At 43.7% G+C, this 22284-nt stretch overlaps 1 long non-coding RNA gene across 1 annotated transcript; it reads left to right on the top strand.

Moving 5' to 3' along the window:
* The first annotated feature begins 16606 nt into the window (after positions 1 to 16606).
* Positions 16607 to 20115, top strand: 4930432O09Rik (RIKEN cDNA 4930432O09 gene). Its single transcript, NR_152796.1, has 2 exons — positions 16607 to 16780; positions 18304 to 20115. It is a non-coding gene; the product is annotated as an RIKEN cDNA 4930432O09 gene (long non-coding RNA).
* The last annotated feature ends 2169 nt before the right edge of the window (positions 20116 to 22284 follow it).

Genomic DNA, 22284 nt, shown 5'->3' with positions numbered 1-22284 from the left:
TAAGGACCAAAAGATAAGATGGTTCTGGATGGTCTACGTGGCCTTAAACCTAATGCGAAACCTTGTAAGAGACACATGATAAGGGTCAGAGAGAGTGGTTGTGTGAACTAGAGGCAGAAGTGATACAGGCTGAAGAAGCCCTGGAGTGCCAGAAGGTGAAAGAGGTGCGGAATGGAATTTCCTCTATGGCCTCTGAGGGAAGTGCGATTATTTGGTATTATTATCATCATCATTATTATTAATTTAGCATATGTAATACTAACTTTTTTCATTGTGAAAAGTCCCTGAAAGAAGCAAGTTACTTTGGTTTTTGGCTACAGGCCATCATGGTGGGAGAGCCATGGCAGAGGGGGTAGCTCGCCCCTGGGAGTATGTGAGGGAGCTGCTTGCATCTGTTAACCGCCAGGAAACAGAAAGCACGTGGACTATAACCCATTCGGCTCATCCCCAGATGCCCACTTCCTCTGAGTAGGCCCCAGCTCCTACAGATCCCACAACTTCCCAAAATAGTTCTCCCAATAGTTCAAACCCATAGCCTGTGGGGGACATGTCATATGTGAAAACACAGCAGCACACGAAATAAGGGGCTTCATTATCACGTGTTCATACAACCGGGTCATTGGTTTCTCTCTCCATTACTCACCCCTGTCCATCCTCACACCCACTGGCATCTTAGTTTGGGGCCTTTGCCCACCAGAGCAAAACCTATTTAAGAGTATATATTGGCATACAGTATATACATATATGTATATATGTGTGTGTTTATGTGTGTGAGGTACATTAGTATGGGTGACTATGGAGAAGGCAGGTTATAGAACTGATACACATGAGCACAGAGCACATTCAACACATAGGGACCTGTCTGACTCTGCAACTGAGATCCGAAAGAAAGGGACCTTCCAGTGTCCGGTTACCCCGCCCCATGAGTTCTGGAAGGACACTCTAGTCTCCATTTTTACCAGCCGAGGTTGTACTTTTAAAGAATTATCTGTCTCTGAAGTTTAACTTTTTATGATTATTGTTTTAATCATAATTGTGTAATTGGCTGAACTTTCCACATTCCATAATATGAATCAGCAAATATTAATACACAAGCCACAATTATATATAATTTATATTAGCTATATATTTACACTTTTAACTCTGCTGCTTAAATTTTTAGTTTAAGGGTGTTTTTTTTTTTTTTAATCTGTATAAACCTGGAGTATCTCCATATGTATGTCACAAATATGTTCCCTGGTGCTATAAAGCAAAGCACAGGTAAAGGCTTGCTTTCTGCATGCATTTACATACTTGCTTATGTAGGTGCCATCTGTCAGTCATAGTGAATAGATATTGTAAGGAGAGACAAGGTTCATTTTGGTTGGAAATCTTCCTGTGTAAAATTTCTGCAGTGGTGGCAAGTGTTGGCCCTGAGGAACAGCGGGTGTCTTTGGTGCAAACACCTTGCCTTGCATTTAATTCTTCTCATGCCTTTATCCCCGTTATTAAAGGGAATGCTCTTGAGACTGGAAGAGAATGCCTTGGGTAAGGACAGTTGTAGCTCGTGGTCTTCAGCCCCAGCAACAGACACAGTATAAGCGTGGGTTCCCTAGAATGGCGATTTTAACTGGATTGCCCAGGAACGGAGATTTTAACTGGATTGCCATTGTTTTCTGTAATTTTGCTGAGCTCCAACATCTCCCTTCAAGCTTCTCTCTGACTACTTTCTGATGGTTTCTGTTAGCTTCCCGGGGCTACTGCAACAAGTTCTTGCCACATTAGTGGCGGAAACAACTCTAATTAATCCTATTATTCTTCTGGAGGTCAGCATGATGAGGTGGGTTTTACAGGGTGAATGTTAACATTCCCTCAGGGCTGGCTCCTTCTGGGGACAATCTGTCCTCTTCCCCTTTATGACTGCTAGGAACTGCTTGTCTACCCTGTCTTGTGACCCTCGCTTCCCAGTCCTTAAAGTAAACCACTCCACTCTATGCTTCCCTCATCTCAGTCCTGTGGGGACATTGTCTTCCAGGTCCGTTCCCCCACCCCCCACCCCCCAGATACTTCATCCAGGGCAATCCAGGATCCCTGCCTTTACCGCCTTCGTTTCATCACATTTACAAAGTCCTTGTCACTATACAAGGTTGCACTGCAAATTCTAGGAATCAGGATGTGGGTGTGGGAGCCATTATTCAGTTTTCCACAGCTCCTAACCACAACAGGGATCACATTTTGAGCCTGTATCCCACAGTGCTGTGAGGCCTAGCTGTTTCGCAATAAATGTTCTCTTGCACTGCTTGGGGCCTGCCTGAGGATCCCACAGCCCATCAAACCACAGTCTTCCTTTAGGAGTTGTCATGTTGGTCCACATTAGTTCTTTCTTGGGTTGTTTTCTTTCATAAAGTCCACAGTTGACTGGCCCTAGCAGCTTAAAATGGGTGTCTTCCCTCTGGACTGACTCCCAAAGTCACAGTGATGCATTATGGGAAACATAGCCTTTTTCCACAGGGTATAGCACAAGCTGTTCTCCCTACACCCCACTGGACACATTATAGTATTATTGATTGTTGGTCACTCTTTCTTCCTTGAGGACTATGGCCATATCTGACTCCAGTCTGAGTTGTCCCAGCATCTACCGCACACCTTTTCACTAGGTTATTTTCTGTAAGTCCTGTCTTACCCTAAAGCAAAATTCTGACAGCTTGATAATTTATAATCAAATTGCAAATGTCCTATTAGGAAATATTGTTAAGCAGGTTTAACTTTCCTTATTTATTTGTTTATTTATTTATTTATTTATTTGTGAAGATCACAGCCGGGGTCTACAGCAATTAGAGGCAGTGACTGTCTACCTTAGTATTCTCCCATAACTTTTTCCATAGGTCTGTCCCTATTTCATGCGTTATTTATTGCCATCTAATTAATTAGCCATAAATATAATAGCTTAAAGTAACAAATGTTGTTTTATAGCCCCCGTGAATGAGGAATCTATTTGTGTGCAGTGGTTTAGCCAAGTGCCTCTGATTTGTCACCCTTTACCAACCTGTAAGCAAGATGTTACCCAGAGTGGGCATCATCTTCCTGCTAGACCAGAGAACTGTTCCAGACTCATCTTCAAGTCCATTCCGAGATATCCCCACTGGCTGGAAAAGCCTACCTGTTAACCTGTGAACTTCTCCATAGGACTCTCCACAATGTGACAGCCAGTCTGTTTTCCTCAGGATCACACAAGAAATGAAGGGGAAGGGAGCATGCGTGCAGATGCAGAAAGACAGACACAGAGAAACAGAGATGGGGAAGACAGAAGGGGGAGGAGGCAGGGGTGGGGGGAGGGATGGGAGCGGGGGAGGGGAGTGAGTTATTTTGCTTTGAATTACTTTGACACAGACTAGAGTCCTCTGAGAGGAGGGAACCTCGATAGAGAAAATGCCTCTGTAAGATCGTCCAACCAGCACGTCTGTTGGGGAATTTTCTTCATTAATGATTCATGTAGAAGGGCCCAGCCCACTGTGATTGGTGCCACTCCTGGGCAGGTGGTCCTGGGTAATATAAGAAGAAAAACTATGAGCAAACAAGGAGGAGCAAGCCAGTAAGCAGTGCCAGTCAGGTGGGGTGGGGGTGGGGCTTCTGCTTCACTTCCTACCTCCAGATTCCTCCCTGACTCTCTTATGATGGGAGCTGTAGGTGAAGTAAACCCTTTAACCCTTTCCTTCCTGGGGTGCTTTGGATCACTGTATTATATCACAGCAATAGAAGGCAAACTAAGGCCCAGAAAGCATATGATATTTTTATAACCTTTATAATCTTGGAAGTGACACCTCTCACTCTGTCATCGATTCCATCTGTTCTACTCTAGTCACTAAATGCAGCCCATACTCGGGGGTGGCCGTGGTGCTAGGATTACATGGGAGTAGATAAAGATGACCGGGATCATTGGAGGCAATCTTCAAAGCTGCCCAGAACACCTTGGGAAGAAGTTAGCAATAAGTACTATCTATCAGAAGGTGACGGAGGGACAAACGTTGAGAGATCATGGGATCCTCAGGACATAGTCTGTGTTGAACAAGGTCACATGTTGACTGTGATCTTTGTTTGGACTGCTCTCTTCACAAGTCTCCCGTCATATGGCCTCCACACTACACTCTAGTCCTCTGAAGAGAGTGATGCTTTTCTCTTGGTAGACAATTGCTATAGGAATAACCTGATTGTGATCTCTCAGCTTCTATGTCCGGATTTGTTTGGCTATGTCAACTTTATTTTTCATGCTTTGGGTTCAGTGGTGTGTGTGTACATGTGTAGAATGTGGAAACCTTGTATTTGGAGCTCCTGTATTCTGAGTCCCTCCTCCCTCAGTAGCAGTGCAGTTGATACTTGTGCCTTTCCCTGTATCCCTCACTGAAAAGGTAGCAGGCTTTCCATCAGAAGTTTTCTACATGTAAGGCATCACTTTATGACAGTGACCAACACTCAAGGAAAATATAAACCAAATCAGCCAAACAAGCAACTAGTCCTACTAATTAACTAAGCAACAAACTAATTAAACCAGTCTAACCAACTGCTTGACAAACCAACCAACTAACCCAAAACAAGCAACCAAACATAAGACAGAACAAACCAATTCATTATCAACTGAACCCAACTCAACCAACCAACCAACCAACCAGCCAAACAAACCAATCTAAAAACCAAACCAGAGGGAGCTGCTGGAGCATCTGTAGGAGACATCTTGGTTCCTGGATCCTGCCGAGACTAGTCTGCACAGGTGAGAGTGTGGACTACAGAAGCTAACAGCTTCTGGGACAGGCACTGTTTCGGGCCTTCATCTTCTGCCAGGAGGCAAGTCTGAATGCCAGATATCTGTGCACCTTCCCTGAAAGAGGAGAGCTTGCCTGCAGAGAGTGCTCTGACCGCTGAAACTCAGGAGAGAGCTAGTCTCTCAGGTCTGCTGGTAGAGAATAACAGAATCACGAGAGGAACAAGCTCTAACCAGAGACAACTATAACAACTTACTCCAGAGTTTACCAGATGGTAAAAGACAGACGTAAGAATCTTACTAACAGAAACCAAGACCACTCATCTTCATCAGAACCCAGCACTCCCACCTCAGCCAGTCCTGGGCACCCGAAAAGCTAGACCCAGATTTAAAGGCATATCTCATGATGATGGTAGAAGGCATCAAGAAGGACTTTAATAACTCACTTAAAGAAATACAGGAGAACACTACTAAAGAGTTACAAGTCCTTAAAGAAAAACAGAAAAACACAACCAAACAGGTGATGTAAATGAACAAAACCATACTAGACCTAAAAAGGGAAGTAGACACAATAAAGAAAACCCAAAGTGAGGCAATGCTGGAGAGAGAAACCCTAGGAAAGAAATCTGGAACCATAGATGCAAACATCAGCAACAGAATACAAGAGATAGAAGAGAGAATCTCAGGTGATTCCATAGATAACATCGGCACAACAATGAAAGAAAATGCAAAATGCAAAAAGATCCTAACTCAAAACATCCAGGAAATCCAGGACACAATGAGAAGACCAAACCTACGGATAATAGGAGTAGATGAAAATGAAGATTTTTCAACTTAAAGGGCCAGCAAATATCTTCAACAAAATTATAGAAGAAAACTTCCCAAACCTAAAGAAAGAGATGCCCATGAACATAAAAGAAGCTTACAGAACTCCATATAGACTGGACCAGAAAAGAAATTCCTCCTGACACATAATAATCAGAATAACAAATGCACTAAATAAAGATAGAATATTAAAACCAGTAAGGGAAAAAGGTCAAGTAACATATAAAGGCAGGCCTATCAGAATTACACCAGATTTTTCACCAGAGACTATGAAAGCTAGAAGATCCTGGACAGATGTTATACAGACACTAAGAGAACACAAATGCCAGCCCAGGCTACTATACCCAGCCAAACTTGCAATTACCATAGATGGAGAAACCAAAGTATTCCACGACAAAACCAAATTCACACATTATCTTTCCACGAATCCAGCCCTTCAAAGGACAATAACAGAAAAAAAAAAAAAAACAATACAAGGACGGAAACCACGTCCTAGAAAAAACAAGAAAGTAATCTTTCAACAAACCTAAAAGAAGACAGCCACAAGAACAGAATGCCAACTTTAACAACAAAAATAATAGGAAGCAACAATGACTTTTCCTTAATATCTCTTAATATCAATGGACTCAACTCCCCAATAAAAAGACATAGACTAACAGACTGGCTACACAAACAGGACCCAACATTTTGCTGCTTACAGGAAACCCATCTCAGGGAAAAAGACAGACACTATCTTAGAATGAAAGGCTGGGAAAACAATTTTCCAAGCCAATGGTCTGGAGAAACAAGCTGGAATAGCCATTCTAATATCTAATAAAATTGACTTCCAACCCAAAGTCATCTAAAAAGACAAGGAGGGGCACTTCATACTCATCAAAAGTAAACTCTTCCAAGAGGAACTCTCAATTCTGAATATTTATGCTCCAAATACAAGGGCAGCCACATTCATTAAAGAAACTTTAGTAATGCTCAAAGCACACATTGCACCTCACACAATAATAGTGGGAGACTTCAACACACCACTTTCATCAGTGGACAGATCGTGGAAACAGAAACTAAACAGGGACACAGTGAAACTGACAGAAGTTATGAAACAAATGGATCTAACAGACATCTACAGAACATTGTATCCTAAAACAAAAGGATATACCTTCTTCTCAGCACCTCATGGTACCTCCTCCAAAACTGACCATATAATTGGTCACAAAACAGGCCTCAACAGATACAAAAATATTGAAATTGCCCCATGCATCCTATCAGATCACCATGGATTAAGGCTGATCTTCAATAACAACATAAATAATAGAAATCCAACATTCACGTGGAAACTGAACAACACTCTTCTCAATGATACCTTGGTCAAGGAAGGAATAAAGAAAGAAATTAAGGACTTTTTAGAGTTTAATGAAAATGAAGCCACAACATACCCAAACTTATGGGACACAATGAAAGCATTTTTAAGAGCAAAACTCATAGCTCTGAGTCCCTCCAAAAAGAAACTAGAAAGAGCACACACTAGCAGCTTGACAACACACCTAAAAGCTCTAGAATGAAAGGAAGCAAATTCACCCAAGAGGAGTAGACGGCAGGAAATAATCAAACTCAGGGGTGAAATCAACCAAGTGGAAACAAGAAGAACTATTCAAAGAATCAACCAAATGATGAGCTGGTTCTTTGAGAAAATCAACAAGATAGATAAACCCCTAGTCAGACTCACTAGAGGGCACAGGGACAGCATCCTAATTAACAAAATCAGAAATGAAAACGGAGACATAACAACAGATCCTGAAGAAATCCAAAACACCATCAGATCCTTCTACAAAAGTCTATACTCAACAAAACTGGAGAACCTGGATGAAATGGACAAATTTCTAGGCAGATACCAGGTACCAAAGTTAAATCAGGATCAGGTTAATGATCTAAACAGTCCCATATCCCCTAAAGAAATAGAAGCAGTCATTAATAGTCTCCCAACCAAAAACAGCCCAGGACCAGATGGGTTTAGTGCAGAGTTCTATTAGACCTTCAAAGAAGATCTAATTCCAGTTCTTCACAAACTATTCCACAAAATAGATGCAGAAGGTACTCTACCAAACTCATTCTATGAAGCCACAATTACTCTGATACCTAAACCACAGAAAGACCCAACAAAGATAGAGAACTTCAGGCCAATTTTCCTTATGAATATCAATGCAAAAGTACTCAATAAAGTTCTTGCTAACCGAATCCAAGAACACATCAAAACAATCATCCACCCTGACCAAGTAGGTTTCATCCCAGGGATGCAGGGATGGTTCAATATACGTAAATCCATCAACGTAATCCAGTATATAAACAAACTCAAAGCAAAAACCACATGATCATCTCGTTAGATGCGGAGAAAGCATTTGACAAAATCCAACACCCATTCATGATAAAAGTCTTGGAAAGATCAGGAATTCAAGGCCCATACCTAAACATGATAAAAGCAATCTACAGCAAACCAATAGCCAACATCAAAGTAAATGGTGAGAAGCTAGAAGCAATCCCACTAAAATCAGGGACTAGACAAGGCTGTCCACTCTCGCCCTACCTATTCAACATTGTACTTGAAGTCCTAGCCAGAGCAACTAGACAACAAAAGGAGATCAAGGGGATACAAATTGGAAAGGAAGAAGTCAAAATATCACTTTTTGCAGATGATATGATAGCATATATAAGTGACCCTAAAAATTCCACCAGAGAACTCCTAAACCTGATCAACAGCTTCAATGAAGTAGCTGGATATAAAATTAACTCAAACAAGTCAATGGCCTTTCTCTACACAAAGGATAAACAGGCTGAGAAAGAAATTAGGGAAACAACACCCTTCTCAATAGTCACAAATAATATAAAATACTTTGGCGTGACTCTAACTAAGGAAGTGAAAGATCTGTATGATAAGAACTTCAAGTCTCTGAAGAAAGAAATTAAAGAAGATCTCAGAAGATGGAAAGATCTCCCATGCTCAAGGATTGGCAGGATTAATATAGTAAAAATGGCTATCTTGCCAAAAGCAACCTACAGATTCAATGCAATCCCCATCAAAATTCCAACTCAATTCTTCAACAAATTAGAAAGGGAAATCTGCAAATTCATCTGGAATAACAAAAAACCTAGGATAGCAAAAACTCTTCTCAAGGATAAAAAAATCCTCTGGTGGAATCCCCATGCCTGCCCTAAAGCTGTACTACAGAGCAATTGTGATAAAAACTGCATGGTACTGGTATAGCGACAGACAAGTAGACCAATGGAATAGAATTGAAGACCCAGAAATGAACCCACACACCTATGGTCACTTGATCTTTGATAAGGGAGCTAAAATCATCCAGTGGAAAAAAGACAGCATTTTCAACAAATGGTGGTGGCACAACTGGTGGTTATCATGTAGAAGAATATGAATTGATCCATTCCTATTTCCCAGTACTAAGGTCAAATCTAAGTGGACTAAGGAACTCCACATAAAACCAGAGACACTGAAACTTATAGATGAAAGTAGGGAAAAACCTCGAAGATATGGGCACAGGGGAAAAATTCCTGAATAGAACAGCAATGGCTTGTGCTGTAAGATTGAGAATTGACAAATGGGATGTCATAAAATTGCAAAGCTTCTGTAAGGCAAAAGATACCATCAATAAGACAAAAAGGCCACCAAGAGACTGGGAAAGGATCTTTACCTATCCTAAATCAGATAAGGGACAAATATCCAATATATATAAAGAACTCAAGAAGGTGGACTCCAGAAAATCAAATAACCTCATTAAAAACTGGGGCTCAGAGCTAAACAAAAAATTCTCACCTGAGGAATACTGAATGGCTGAGAAGCACCTGGAAAAATGTTCAGCATCCTTAATCATCCAGGAAATGCAAATCAAAACAACCCTGAGATTCCACCTCACACCAGTCAGAATGGCTAAGATCAAAAATTTAGGTGCCAGCAGATGCTGGCGAGGATGTGGAGAAAAAGGAACACTCCTCCATTGTTGGTGGGATTAATCTGGCGGTTCCTCAGAAAAATTGGACATAGTATTACGGGAGGATCCGGCAATACCTCTCCTGGGCATATATCCAGAAGATGTTTCAACCGGTAAGAAGGACACATGCTCCACTATGTTCATAGCTGCCTTATTTATAATAGCCAGAAGCTGGAAAGAACCCAGATGCCCCTCAACAGAGGAATGAATACAGAAAATATGCTACATTTACACAATAGAATACCACTCAGCTATTAAAAAGAATGAATTTATGAAATTCCTAGGCAAATGGATGGACCTGGAGGGCATCATCCTGAGTGAGGTAACCCAATCACAAAAGAACTCACACAATATGTACTCACTGATACGTGGATATTAGCCCAGAAACTTAGAATACCCAAGATATAAGATACAATTTGCGAAACACATGAAACTCAAGAAGGACGAAGACCAAAGTGTGGACACTTTGCCCCTTCTTAGAATTGGGAACAAAACACCTATGGAAGGAGTTACAGAGACAACGTTTGGAGCTGAGACAAAGGATGGACCATCTAGAGACAGCCATATCCGGGGATCCATCCCATAATCAGCTTCCAAACGCTGACACCATTGCATACACTAGCAAGATTTTGCTGAAAGGACCCAGGTATAGCTGTCTCTTATGAGACTATGCTGGAGACTAGCAAACACAGAAGTGGATGCTCACAGTCAGCTATTGGATGGATCACAGGGCCCCCAGTGGAGGAGCTAGAGAAAGTACCCAAGGAGCTGGGGGGATCTGCAACCCTATAGGTGGAACAACAATATGAACTAACCAGTACCCCCCGGAGCTCATGTCTCTAGCTGCATATGTATCAGAACATGGCCTAATCAGCCATCAGTGGAAAGAGAGGCCCATTGGTTGTGCAAACTTTATATGCCTCAGTACAGGGGAACGCCAGGGCCAAGAAGTGGGAGTGGGTGGGGGAGCGTGTGGGGGACTTTTGGGATAGCATTGATAATGTAAATGAAATAAATACCTAATTAAAAAAAAAAACCAAACCAACCAAACATCCAACCAACGAAAACAAACCTAATCACCCAGAGTAAACAAATTAATGAGACCAACTAACCAATCAACCAAGTAAGCTAATCCAACAACTAACCAACCAACTAACCAACCAACCAACCAACCCACCCATCCCCACCAACCAATCTGATCTAATTCAACAACTACTAACTAAACCAACCCAATCCTGCTCAACCAATCAAACCAATCCATCCAACAACCAACCAACCACCAACTAAACCAGTTAACTAACTGATATGTAAACCAAATCAACCAACCAACTGAATTTAGTCAACAAACCAAATCTTTAAACCAACCAACTAAGCCAGTTTAACCAACCAACCAAATCAACCAAACAAGGAGAATTCATCTCCATGGTAATACTTCACTAGATTCCAAATTTCCTCTTTCTGAACAACCTATCCACTGTTTATTTCCAAAATCCTCATATACTTTTTAAAAAAGTATTTTGTCTAGACTTTTCAACCACTGTCAGTATGTAGCTGCCTGGACACAGATAAAAATATTCTAAAGAAACAGTTTGTTTCAAAGACAATTGAAACAATGAATGTTGGTATCAGGATCTCTGAACCCCACTAGTGAAATCACATCTAGGTGACAGTGTGACCTGAACAACTGTTGCCAAGGCAACAGCCACCATATTCCCAGAATCCACTTGGCTCACCTTGAACCTTTACCTGTGGCTATGTCACTTTCCATATATAAAATGGAAGACGCCCTCTTCTCTCTCTCTCTCTCTCTCTCTCTCTCTCTCTCTCTCTCTCTCTCTCTCTCTCTCTCTCTCCCTTTCTCCCTCTCTCCCTTCTCTTTTCGCCACCACCTGCCCCCCCCCAATGAACCTCACGTGGACCTGTTTGGCCTGGTGTGGTCGTTCTGGAGCCTCCCAACGATCGTAACAATGAACCCCAAGGAAATTGGAATTTCCCTCTGTATCTTGTGTTGGAGAAGAATAAGTTGCCAGGCAGAGCAGGCAGTTGTCTCTTGCAAAGAGATTACACACAATTGTAATAACTCATCAGACCACTTTACAGAATGAGACTGAAACCCGCACAAGCATGGGAGGATGGTGGGTGGGAACACACTTTGACCAGAACTTCTTAAATGTGCATGTTCCTGGTCCTCTATTTAATGTTCAATATCACTTCAGGACCATAAAGAGGGACTGGGGACAGGGCATTCTCTGGCTCCCACTTGGCAATGTGACCTCAGTGAATAAATCTCCCATTTCCGCTTTCCACGCTTGGCTCTTTTAATTGGCGTATTGAGGATGGGCACCTGGAACTGACTTGGGGGCACAGGTTGTGATCTCCAAGTTCAATAATCATAGGGAGGTTTTGGCATCTAAGAGGTGGAACTGTGTATTATGTCCAATGTGTCATTTGAAAATATACACTGAAATTAGTGGGGAAGGGATGGAGATAGTCCTGATTCATTGATTCAGAGCAATATATTTGTATTTCTATAAAGGAATGTAAGGACTCTAAAATTCATCCCTGTTGGCATCAAAAGACCAGTTTTGCAGATGGCTCCAAATTCAGGATGTCACACATAGGTGTCACCTGTTGCTATGACTACCACATACCTTCCCAGAAGCCCACTTCACACACTCGCCTGTGAACAGATTATGTCACAACTTATATAAAAGAGAGACCTTTCCCTACTTTCACTCCCCCCTTTTTTTCTTTTCCCTTTGTCTTTCTCTCTCTCCCCTTTTTGTCCCCAGTAAAACCTCTTAGACATGGAACTGCTTTGGCCTGGTGTGCTGTGTTCAGACACGAGCCGCTATTCTAGTACATCAGTCTTTCCCTACCCCTAGGTCAAAAGATGGATCAAGCTTAGATTCCTAATCTACAAGATTCTAGCACAGCACTCACATGCCTAATTTCCTGCCTTAGGAAAACCAGGTAATGATGCGTAACTCTCTGGGTAGTGCTGGTGTTCGCTCAAACAGCACTCGTGAGATGGCTCCAGTACGCTGCACTGTGGGTGGGAGGCCTGCGGGTGGGAGGCCTACGGCAGAGCCCAGAGCTTTTCTCTTCCCTCTCCTCTATCATCTGGTTGACCAGAAAGTATATAGCACTGACATATTTGGACGTTTGCTAGACAATTACCCAGAGCATCCCAGCATGCCCGCAGAGAAAACAGCTCGGCGAGAATGGCTTCTTTGTGAAGAGAGGAGGGTTGGTGTGTGCAGGGCTGGCTCTCTGCCTGGATTCAAGGGTCAGTGGGGCTGCCGCCAGCCAGTCGTCTGCACTGTTAGCCAGGGAAATCAACTCAGAGCCCTCCTGGCACCTACTGCTGGACTTGGGTAAACATAATTACAGGCTTGAAAAGGAGAAGGGGAAAAGCAAGCAAGATCCCTATTCACCGTGTAAACAGGATGTCCACTGAATGGCAGCATAGGGATGTTTAGATTCTCTTCAGGGGACAATTGACAAAAGGCCCCTGGGAGTCTTTATAGTCGCCTGGAGCCATGGTTGCCAAGAGAGGGGGAGTGTGTGTGACTGGGATTGGGTTTGTGTTGGCTTTGTGTGTGTGGTGAATATGAGCTCTTAGCTGAGAGCTCTGGAGTGTGTTGGATGGAGCTGGAAGGCAGTCCTTCAGAGACTGCAGGAGACCTGCCCACGAGTACAAATAAGGCCACTCTGTTGTGCACTGTGGTTTACTGTGTGCCCACGGCTTAATACAGATTGACCTATGACAGCTCGCTCAGAGGAAAGTGACAGGTTAAATACTTAACTTACCTCTTGTACCCTCTTTAATAACGGCATAATTTTATCACGCCCGTTTGCCAGGGGCCTCTGGCATGAGAAGCCCTGGATTTGTAGCAGTATTAGGAGCTGCAAACACCTAGGCTGATCAATAAGTCGGGTGAAAGTGAGAACCTGCCACACTTGGCGTACGTACCTCAAGATAGCCCAGCACGTGTATAAACGAAAAAGATGATAGAATGAATGCTTTGTTTTTCCGCAGTCTTCGGGCTGGAAACCAGGGCCACCAAATACCTGGGTATAGTAATTCATAATACAAAAGTATAATGATTTATAACAATATAATAACATACAATTAAAATATTTTTTTAAAAGTTCGGCTAAAATGCTATCCTCTCTGACTTCTGAGTCACTCCGTGTTTTCTCAGGAGGGACGTTGTATTGGATCATTTACCTTCATTCCTGATTTCATCCACTCAGGACACAGACGATCTCCACTGGCTGTGGTGGAGCCTTGGGTGTAGACTTAGGCCTTCAGGCAGTAGACTGATTGGAGGCAAGTCCTGGTTTCATCTGGACTTTTCTGAAATTCTAGGCAAGGAGGCATCCCAGAAGCCCCCCGGGGTAGGGGTGGGGTAGGCAGCCAGAAGCAGCGTAAGCAGGTGAGGGTCTTCGATGGATATCTGACATACAGTCTCTGCAGATGGTTTTGCTGTCCATCTTCCTGACATAGCTGGCTTTAGACGCTGTTGGGAAGACCCTCTGATTCCATGTGGAGGTCTTGATAATTCCAAATGGAGTTGGCCAAGATTTACAGGAACAAAGGTGCATACTTACTTTGAAGAAAGGATCTGGGCATGGACACACCCAGTTCTAGGGTGAAGCATGGCCTTTCTCTAAAGTCTGAATCCCCAGTGAGTGGGGGGTCTAAACGGTCAGTCTTTCTCCTCTCGGTTTCCATCTCTTCATAGGGAGACACACGAATAAAGTAAAGACATGGGCGCTCCAAGGAGTGGTTGAGGGGCAGGATTTTTTGGTAGATGTGACGGAGAGTACAACCAGAGGCTTCTGGAAGAGTCTGGAGCGGGGGGGGGGGGGGGAGAAAGGCATAGATTAAACATGGCCAGTAGATTGAACAATGAGAGGAGAGAGAGGAAGAGGGTGAGGGAGGAGGGTGAGGGAGGAGGAAGATGAGGGATGAGGAGGGTGGGGGAGGAGGAACGCAGGAAAGGAGGAGGGTGATGGAGGAGGAGGGTGGGAGAGGAAGACAAAAGGATGATCAAGAGAGGGGGACAAGAGAGGCAGCCAATAAGGCACAGAGCTGAAATGACAGGGTTGTATAGGAAAGAGAAGCTGAGGAAGGAGAAGCCCAAGAGCTGGAGGAGTGCAGGGCAGGGAGCAGCTGAGAGGAGCTGAGAGGAGTCACAGGTACTGAGTGAGCCTAGAGTCTGGCAACATTTTGGCAGGCTGATTGCCTTTCTTTCTTCCTGACTTCCTTTTTTGACCTGACACCACAGATGGATGGTTTCTCTACTTGGGCTTAGCGGTGTAACAATTTCAACTCGACTGGCGTGTTAAAGTCATGTGCCGATAGGTGTTTTCCTTTTGAGACAGCGTCTCATGTAGCTTCGGGTGCCTTCAAACTCAAACTCACTTCAAACTCAGTGTAGCTGAGGCTGGCCTTGAATCTCTGACCCCCCCTGCTTCTACCTTCGAAGTGCTGAAATGACAAGCATGTGCCACCAAGCCGTAGGACCGTGGTGAAGAAACGAAAGCACTCCAAGGACCACCCAGGTTGGATTTGTTCATGGTATTTGGGTGATGGTAACGTTCTGGAAGCATCGGGGTGCTTGTGTTATAACCGTGTATGTGTGTGCACATAGGCGCATGTGTGTGGTGTATCTTATTTGTGGTGGCAAACTTTTGTTATGCTAACTTTTGCAGGCTAGACTATGAAAGTCTGTCCTACCATCTTGGAACTTTTTTTGTCTTGGCCAGAAGTCCTTCTGCATATGGGCCTGGGATTTTCAGAAATCTAGGACTAGAGGCACCCACTTGATAGTCTTCTTAGTGGCCTCTTCCTCAGGGTCATCCTTTCCTACAGAGTCTCATGCTGGTCACCCTATGCCCCCTGGCCCTCCATCCCATCCCATCAGCTTTTCTCACAGGGCAACATACCAGTGGTGTTGGTCTTTTCCAGTGCAGCTGGCATGCAAGTATGTGATTTTAAAACAACTTTACAAAGTAAGATTCTATACTTGATCCTATCGCTGAATTAGGTACATTTCATGTACAAACTGGGTTGGCGTTCCTTCTTCCAGTCTGCTTGCTCTATTGTCAAATTCTAGGCTTGATGCTTTCCTCTGTGACCCACTCTTTGGCTTCATACCTGTATTTACACGTAGCTATACATACTACAGTTTAACACACACACACACACACTCACACACACACACACACTTCCATACACCATCTTTCTTAATCCTCCTTCCCAGGTTATGAAACTTAAATAACCTGAGAGGAGAATGCGCTACATCAGTGGTCATTAGTTTAAGAAACAGCATCTCAGAACATGAGGAAAATGGTTCCATTTTGAAGGAGCTCTCCTTTTTCATCCTGTCCTTTCTCCCTAGAGTTTGTATTGGATAAATGTACCCCATCAAGCAGGAACTAGCTGGTCCAACTTCATAGTAATACATTTAGAACCAAGTTCTGGCTGAAAGCCAGAATGACTGAACACGGACATTGGAAATTACAGATGTGCCAAGCAGTTTAATGGGATTTATATCGGAGGTGTGGGAGGAGTTATTCATTTATCTGTTTACTAATTACTAATTAATTAATTAATTAATGATGCAGCTGGCCTTTCTGCTCTGTAGTTTTATTAATGGCAAAGCAATTTAACAACATCTTCCCTCAAGAAATTCTTTCCTCAGGTCATAGTAGCCATAGTTAAGCACGGGATCTATTCCCTTGCTGGGTTTTATTGTGACTGGGGGGTGGGGGTTGGGCTGTGACCCAGTTTACACCACCAGCCCACTTCTCTATGACCTCAATGGCTTATGATACCTGCTTAGGGGTGCAACCGGAAGAACTTCTATGTAGGGAGTAGTTCTGATGCTTTGATTGGGAATCTGCGTGTGAACACCAGAAGGTCCTGTTCCCCGATTGGTTCTTGATTGATCAATAAAGATGCTAGTGACCAATGGCTGGGCAGAAGAGGCGGGACTTCCAGGTTCTTGTAGGCAGGCTAGGAGACACAGAACAGGAAAGAATATTCGCAATGCTTAGGAGGGTGAGAAAGGGAGAGAGCGAGCCACCAGTTATGTGAGGTCTTGTGTGGAGTGGCCATTGGCCGCTTCCCTGATGGGGCCTGGGGTAGCAGGTGGGAGATTAGAAACGTAACTAAGCTGAGGACAGATTTACAGAGGTTGAGCTGGGAATGAAGGTAAGGGCATGTTAGCTACGGAAGGTTTAGAAGAGCCCAGTCATTGAGCTAAAAAGCATATTAAAACTAAGCTAATGTGTGTGTGTGTGTGTGTGTGTGTGTGTGTGTGTGTGTGTGTGTTTCATACGTGAATCCAAGGGAACCAGGGTAGGGGCGGGTAGTTTGGTCCGCTCGGAGCTTAAAGTGGGGTAGTAGAAACTACACACTTTTCTACCTTATGTTTTCTTCGTAAAACTTCATCCACATCTCTCAGTTGCTGCTAGCTCTTTTCTCTCTTCTCCCCTCTCTCACCTTTCCCCTCTCTCCAGAGGTTGCTTCTCGGCAAGGGTTCCTGGGATGCTGCCACAGTTCTGGACATCACAAAGACCATCACGCTCAGCTTAGCTAAGGATTGCATAACTTCTAACAGGAAGGACATTTTTATTTCCTCAAGTGACAGCCAACCTTAGAACTGAAACATGACTTTGATAACTGTTTTTAAAACTTGTTGCCCAAATTCTGGAGTCACTCCCCAGTGACAAAGTCAATCAAGGTTCAGGAAAGGAGGCAAGACTGTCAGATGCCTGGGGCTTTGATATCCATCCCAAATTGTACTTTTCCTCTTTCCGGATGCCCAGAAACCTCACAAGATAGAAACTTTCTTTTTTGACCCTCCAGGATTCTGTAAGTGCCCGAGTTCCCACCAGCAACACTTTGATTTGCAAAGAGACCTGGCAAGGTGCATGTGATTCCCCCACCCCCCAAGGCCAGCCTCAAAAATATTGTAGTTATAGATGAAGGAGATTCATTTGAGAGACAAGGTGTGTGTGTCTCTGTGTGTGTCTGTGTTTTAATATATGTAATAGGTTCACATGTGTTCTGGAATGTGGAGGTCACAGGACACCCTTAGATAAGGTTTCTCAGGAAGCCATCCACCTTTAGTTTAGCGAGACAGAGTCTCTCAAGGCCTGGAGCTCACTGTGCTGTAGGCCAGGTGATGGCCAGAGATCCCCACGTATGTGTAGGTGCCAATCTGCTCTTGCATTCTTTGGGTCAGATCTTATTTTTTAGAATTTATAATGCCTGATTTTATACAGCTAAAACAGAAGGAGTATTATAGATTTCGTAATGCCTCTGGCTGGTACCATTATCTCCCATTAAGCTTATTAGTATCCCGACAACTGGATAGGTACACATATTGAGACACCTTATGGACAGGCCATGAGTGGTTTTACATCATGACCAAATGAATTATGAAGAGAATCTGGTTATTAAAGACTTTTAAAAATTTCAGAATTAGAGGTATGAAATCACAGACCCAGAGCATGACTGAAGGTTGTTTATGACTCAATTCATTTATTGTTTCATCTAGAGTTTGGGATGAAATCCCAGAAAGGCACGAATATACTCTGTCTTCACTGTGGCTATACTGTCAGGTTTATCTGAAAACCATCCTGACATCTCCTACAAACAGGAAAAAACAAGGAAACCTGAAGCACTGGCCCCCATGATCTCTGCTCTTGCATCTGCTTTCTTTACCCCAGGCTTCAAGGCTGGTGTCCAGTTGGAATCACTCTGCTGGTTCACTTCTTAGGAACATGAAACAAGGAACAGAATTTATCAGAGTCCCGCTAAAACTTCTGAGCTGGAGCCAGACAGGGTCAGGGTTTTATTTGACACACCAAGCAAAATGATGCCAACATGCCGGTCTGTGGTCAAAGAGCATCACCAACACCACCACCATCACCATCATCACCATCGTCACCATCACCACCATCACCATCGTCACCATCATCACCATCAGCAGCTGGATGGGAAGCAGGGCAGAGAATGTACAGAACGGGTGGTAAAAATCACCCTATTGCCTCCTTCCCTACATGGAGTGGGTTTCAAACTTATCCCAGCTCAGGACATCTGTTCTTTCTGTCTGTCTTCTTCGGTCACATTTCCTGTGACTTCTGATAAGCCAGTTCCACCCTGAATAAAAGGCCCCTTTGAAGGAGTAAGGTGTGGCTGATCAGACCATCTTATGAACTGCCTTCATTAATTTTCTTCAAACTGCTTCTCTGAAACAAGCCTTCCATATCTGCTTGCTTGCTTCTGATTATTGCTCTCCTCCATCCCAGATATTGCCCTTTCTGACATGTGGTTGACTGGATTCCTAGTCTCCAGAGAAGGCTCTGGCACAGTCAAGGACCCCAAACAACATTCTGGGGCAGTAGGAAGAACTTTCCGGTACCTGATAATTCCCAGCTTCCTTCTGTCTCGGCATTGTAGTAGTATCTGATGACAAATGTTCCAGAAGGAAAAATACTGGAGACGGGGGAAACATGACAGAGTATGAAGCATGATAGGATTATTCAGTCAGCTTCATAAACAGATTCATAAATTGTACTACCAACTGTTTTGTAGCACTGAGAATAGCACAGTTTTTCCACCAGATAGAAACTCAAAAACACTGACTGGGACACAAAGTTTCAACTTGTGGAGAGCCTGTGATATCTGGATGATCTCCGATGCTCTCGGCTCCCGTCTTCTCTTCAGCAAACATCCTAGTCACATGAGACACCCCCTGCGACAAGACTAGGGATCTATCCCTAGCGGACTCCCATGCTTTCAGTTAAAAGCTCTGTCCCATTATTCTGTGCGGGACAAACAGAAACCCACCCACCGTGTTCATGAACAACGGACTGTAAATCCTAATCCAGATGCATTCTTTTGACTCAGTCACCTTTCTACACCATGGAAGCCTCAAGAATCCTTTGAAATGATGTACATTTAGACAATGAATTTTGATCAAACTGCATATTCTTACCCCCTCCCACCCACCCTCATGCCCCCCACTGTATCTCCTTCCCAAACATCATGTCTTCCATTTTTTGGATTAATTTCTTAATAACTCCCTGAATTCAATTAGCACTGCCCTTGGGCACATAGATGTGAGGCAAGTACACTGGAATATGGAAATCCACCAGCAGCCACATCCTGGAAGGGAGCTGCACATTTGTCTGTAATCTTGTATCAACTGGTTTATCTCACTGACACATCGGGTGGGGCAAGGGGTGCAGGATACTTGGCTAAGACATGCCTGAGTAAGGCATGGTAATACAAGGGTACAGGATGTCCTGAGAAGTGACACGACATGAGGAGAGGACAGAGGACAAAGGAAGAGTCTCCAAGACAACTGATTCATTCTGCAACTTTGTTCAGGGCTGGTGTGGTGCTGATGCTGGTCTTTAGGGACTATTGGTGCCTTCAGATAATGTTTAGTGAAGGCAAGCGGTTACCAGGTTAACCAGGACAAACCTCACCATAGTCTTATCTTGGGGTAATTAAAATAAAAATGAACATCAATACCCAGATGACAATTATGAGTTTTCCCAAGGATCCAAGTATAGGGGTTACATATAGAGATGATGGGTGCGTATGTGTGATAAGTCTGAAAAACTGATATCTTAGCAACAATTCAAAGTATAGGAAGATGTCACGATGATACTAAAATTCATATCTGGAGGGTCGCCTTGTATTTATAAGACACAAGTACCCACATTCTTTTTGGTCTTAGAATATTATAAAATCTTAAGATATATCAGGATGACAGAAGCAGACCCATTGATAGTTCTAGAACAAAACTTCTTAGTGAAGCTTTGCTGAGACCCAGGACACTTCACTATTCATTTCAATCTCTTTGAGACTCAGTTTCCCTTTTCTGTCTTTTATACTGCCAGATCTTTGGTGGTTTGGATTCAAGCCCCTCGAGAGAAGACTGAATCGGTCACTGCAATATTGTCAGTAGGTACAAATACTAGGTCTTCTACTGCCCTTTCTCAGCTGCCAAAAATTGTAACTGACGTTTGCTCCCATGGGCATATGATAAGGCACTGTGTACGATTATCCTGAACACATATAACATATAATTTGTTCGTTAAGAACAATCCCAATTGTACCCCGGCAAGATGGCTCAGCGGGGAAAGCAAGTTGCCACTATAACTAATGGCCTAGGTTTGATCCCTGAGACCCACATGGTGGAAGGAGAGAATAGACCCCTGCAAATTGTTCTCTGACCTCCACACAGGTTGTGGTGTGTGTGCACACACGGAATAAGACTAGCTTGTTCTTACAAACCCAACTGAAAACAACTCCCAATCTAATTCCCTTCATTGGCAGCATACTGAATAGATTTCCAGTTCCATCGTCCCCGTCCCAGTCCAGCTGAAGTGCTGTGACCCTTTAATACAGCTTTTTATGTCATGATAACCCCTCAACCATAAAGTTCTCCATGTGCCCAGCTCCAGTCATGGAGAGACAGCCACATGCTTGATGGCATTAAGATGCTTTGGGAACTCATGGGGTCCCAGCTCCCATCTGCTTCATCACCAGCATGTCTTGTTTAGTCTGGAAGACACCGAGTGGGCAAGGCACAGCGGCCTTTCCCAAGCCCTGGTTGAATGCTTTTCCTAATTGCAGCTTGTGTGTGAGAAGGATGCAAGGACAGTTGTGTTGAGCAATTTGGCAGGGGGCGGGGTCTTTTACATCCTCTCCCATAATTTAGAAAGAGTAGGCTCTCATTTGGGCAGACAATGGAGGGGACTGGAAGACCACAGAGACAGCACAGGCACCTTCTGGCTCCACAGTTTCTTGACAGATTTTGCCTGATTCTGACTTTTTCCCTTGCGAGTGGCGTTTCAGCCCTGTTCCTAGCACAATGGTCATAATTGGCTTCTGTAAAAACTCTTTATAGACTGGGTCCTTGTAAGTTAATCCCGCCCCCTTCTTCACTTGAAATTAACAGCAGAGCACTTAAAAAATTAATAATGTCTCCAGACACTGCTCATATAAACACACATATGTACATATGCACGAGCCTTACTTAGCAAAACGTTCTGTTTATCCACCCAAAAAGTTATTCTTTCTGTCAGGTAGAGGAAGCCTGGAATGACTTGTGGCATCGAGGGGCAAGTATCACAGAGAAGCTGCCAAGACAGAGGCCACAGTTCTTGGCTCCTTTGCCCTGTGTGTGGCCCTGCAACTGTCTCTTGGTGACTGGAAGTGAGTCAAGTGTTCCACTCGTGGGCTGGAGTTCTGAGAAGCAGATTCGTGCCTTCTCTGGTGGTGTGCTTCTTTCTGAGATGCTAACAGAGGCAGAGTGCACTTCAGTGCTCCGGGAAGGGGGTAGGGGACCTTAAGATCTAAGCAGCCTGGTTGTCTGGGGCACTGTGTGGAGGAAAGCCTCCTGTCAACCAGGAATACCTACCCAGAACTGTGACACAGTAAGAAAAACTAAAGGAAACCAAAACCCTGCATGTGCAAAGCCACTAAGATTTGGAGCTTGGGTACTGGAGAGATGGCTAAGTGGTTAAGAGCACTGACTGCTCTTCCAGAGGTCCTGAGTTCAAATCCCAGCAACCACATGGTGGCTCACAACCATCCATAGTGGGGATCCGATGCCCTTTTCTGGAGTGTCTGATGACAGCTACAGTGTACTCACATACATAAAATAAATAAATCTTTAAAAAAAAGATTTG

This window comes from Mus musculus, chromosome 10 (assembly GCF_000001635.26).
Source record: "Mus musculus strain C57BL/6J chromosome 10, GRCm38.p6 C57BL/6J".
Lineage (NCBI taxonomy): Eukaryota > Metazoa > Chordata > Mammalia > Rodentia > Muridae > Mus > Mus musculus.
The sequence above is the reverse complement of the archived record's forward strand: the minus strand, read 5'-3'. Positions and strand labels throughout refer to the sequence as shown.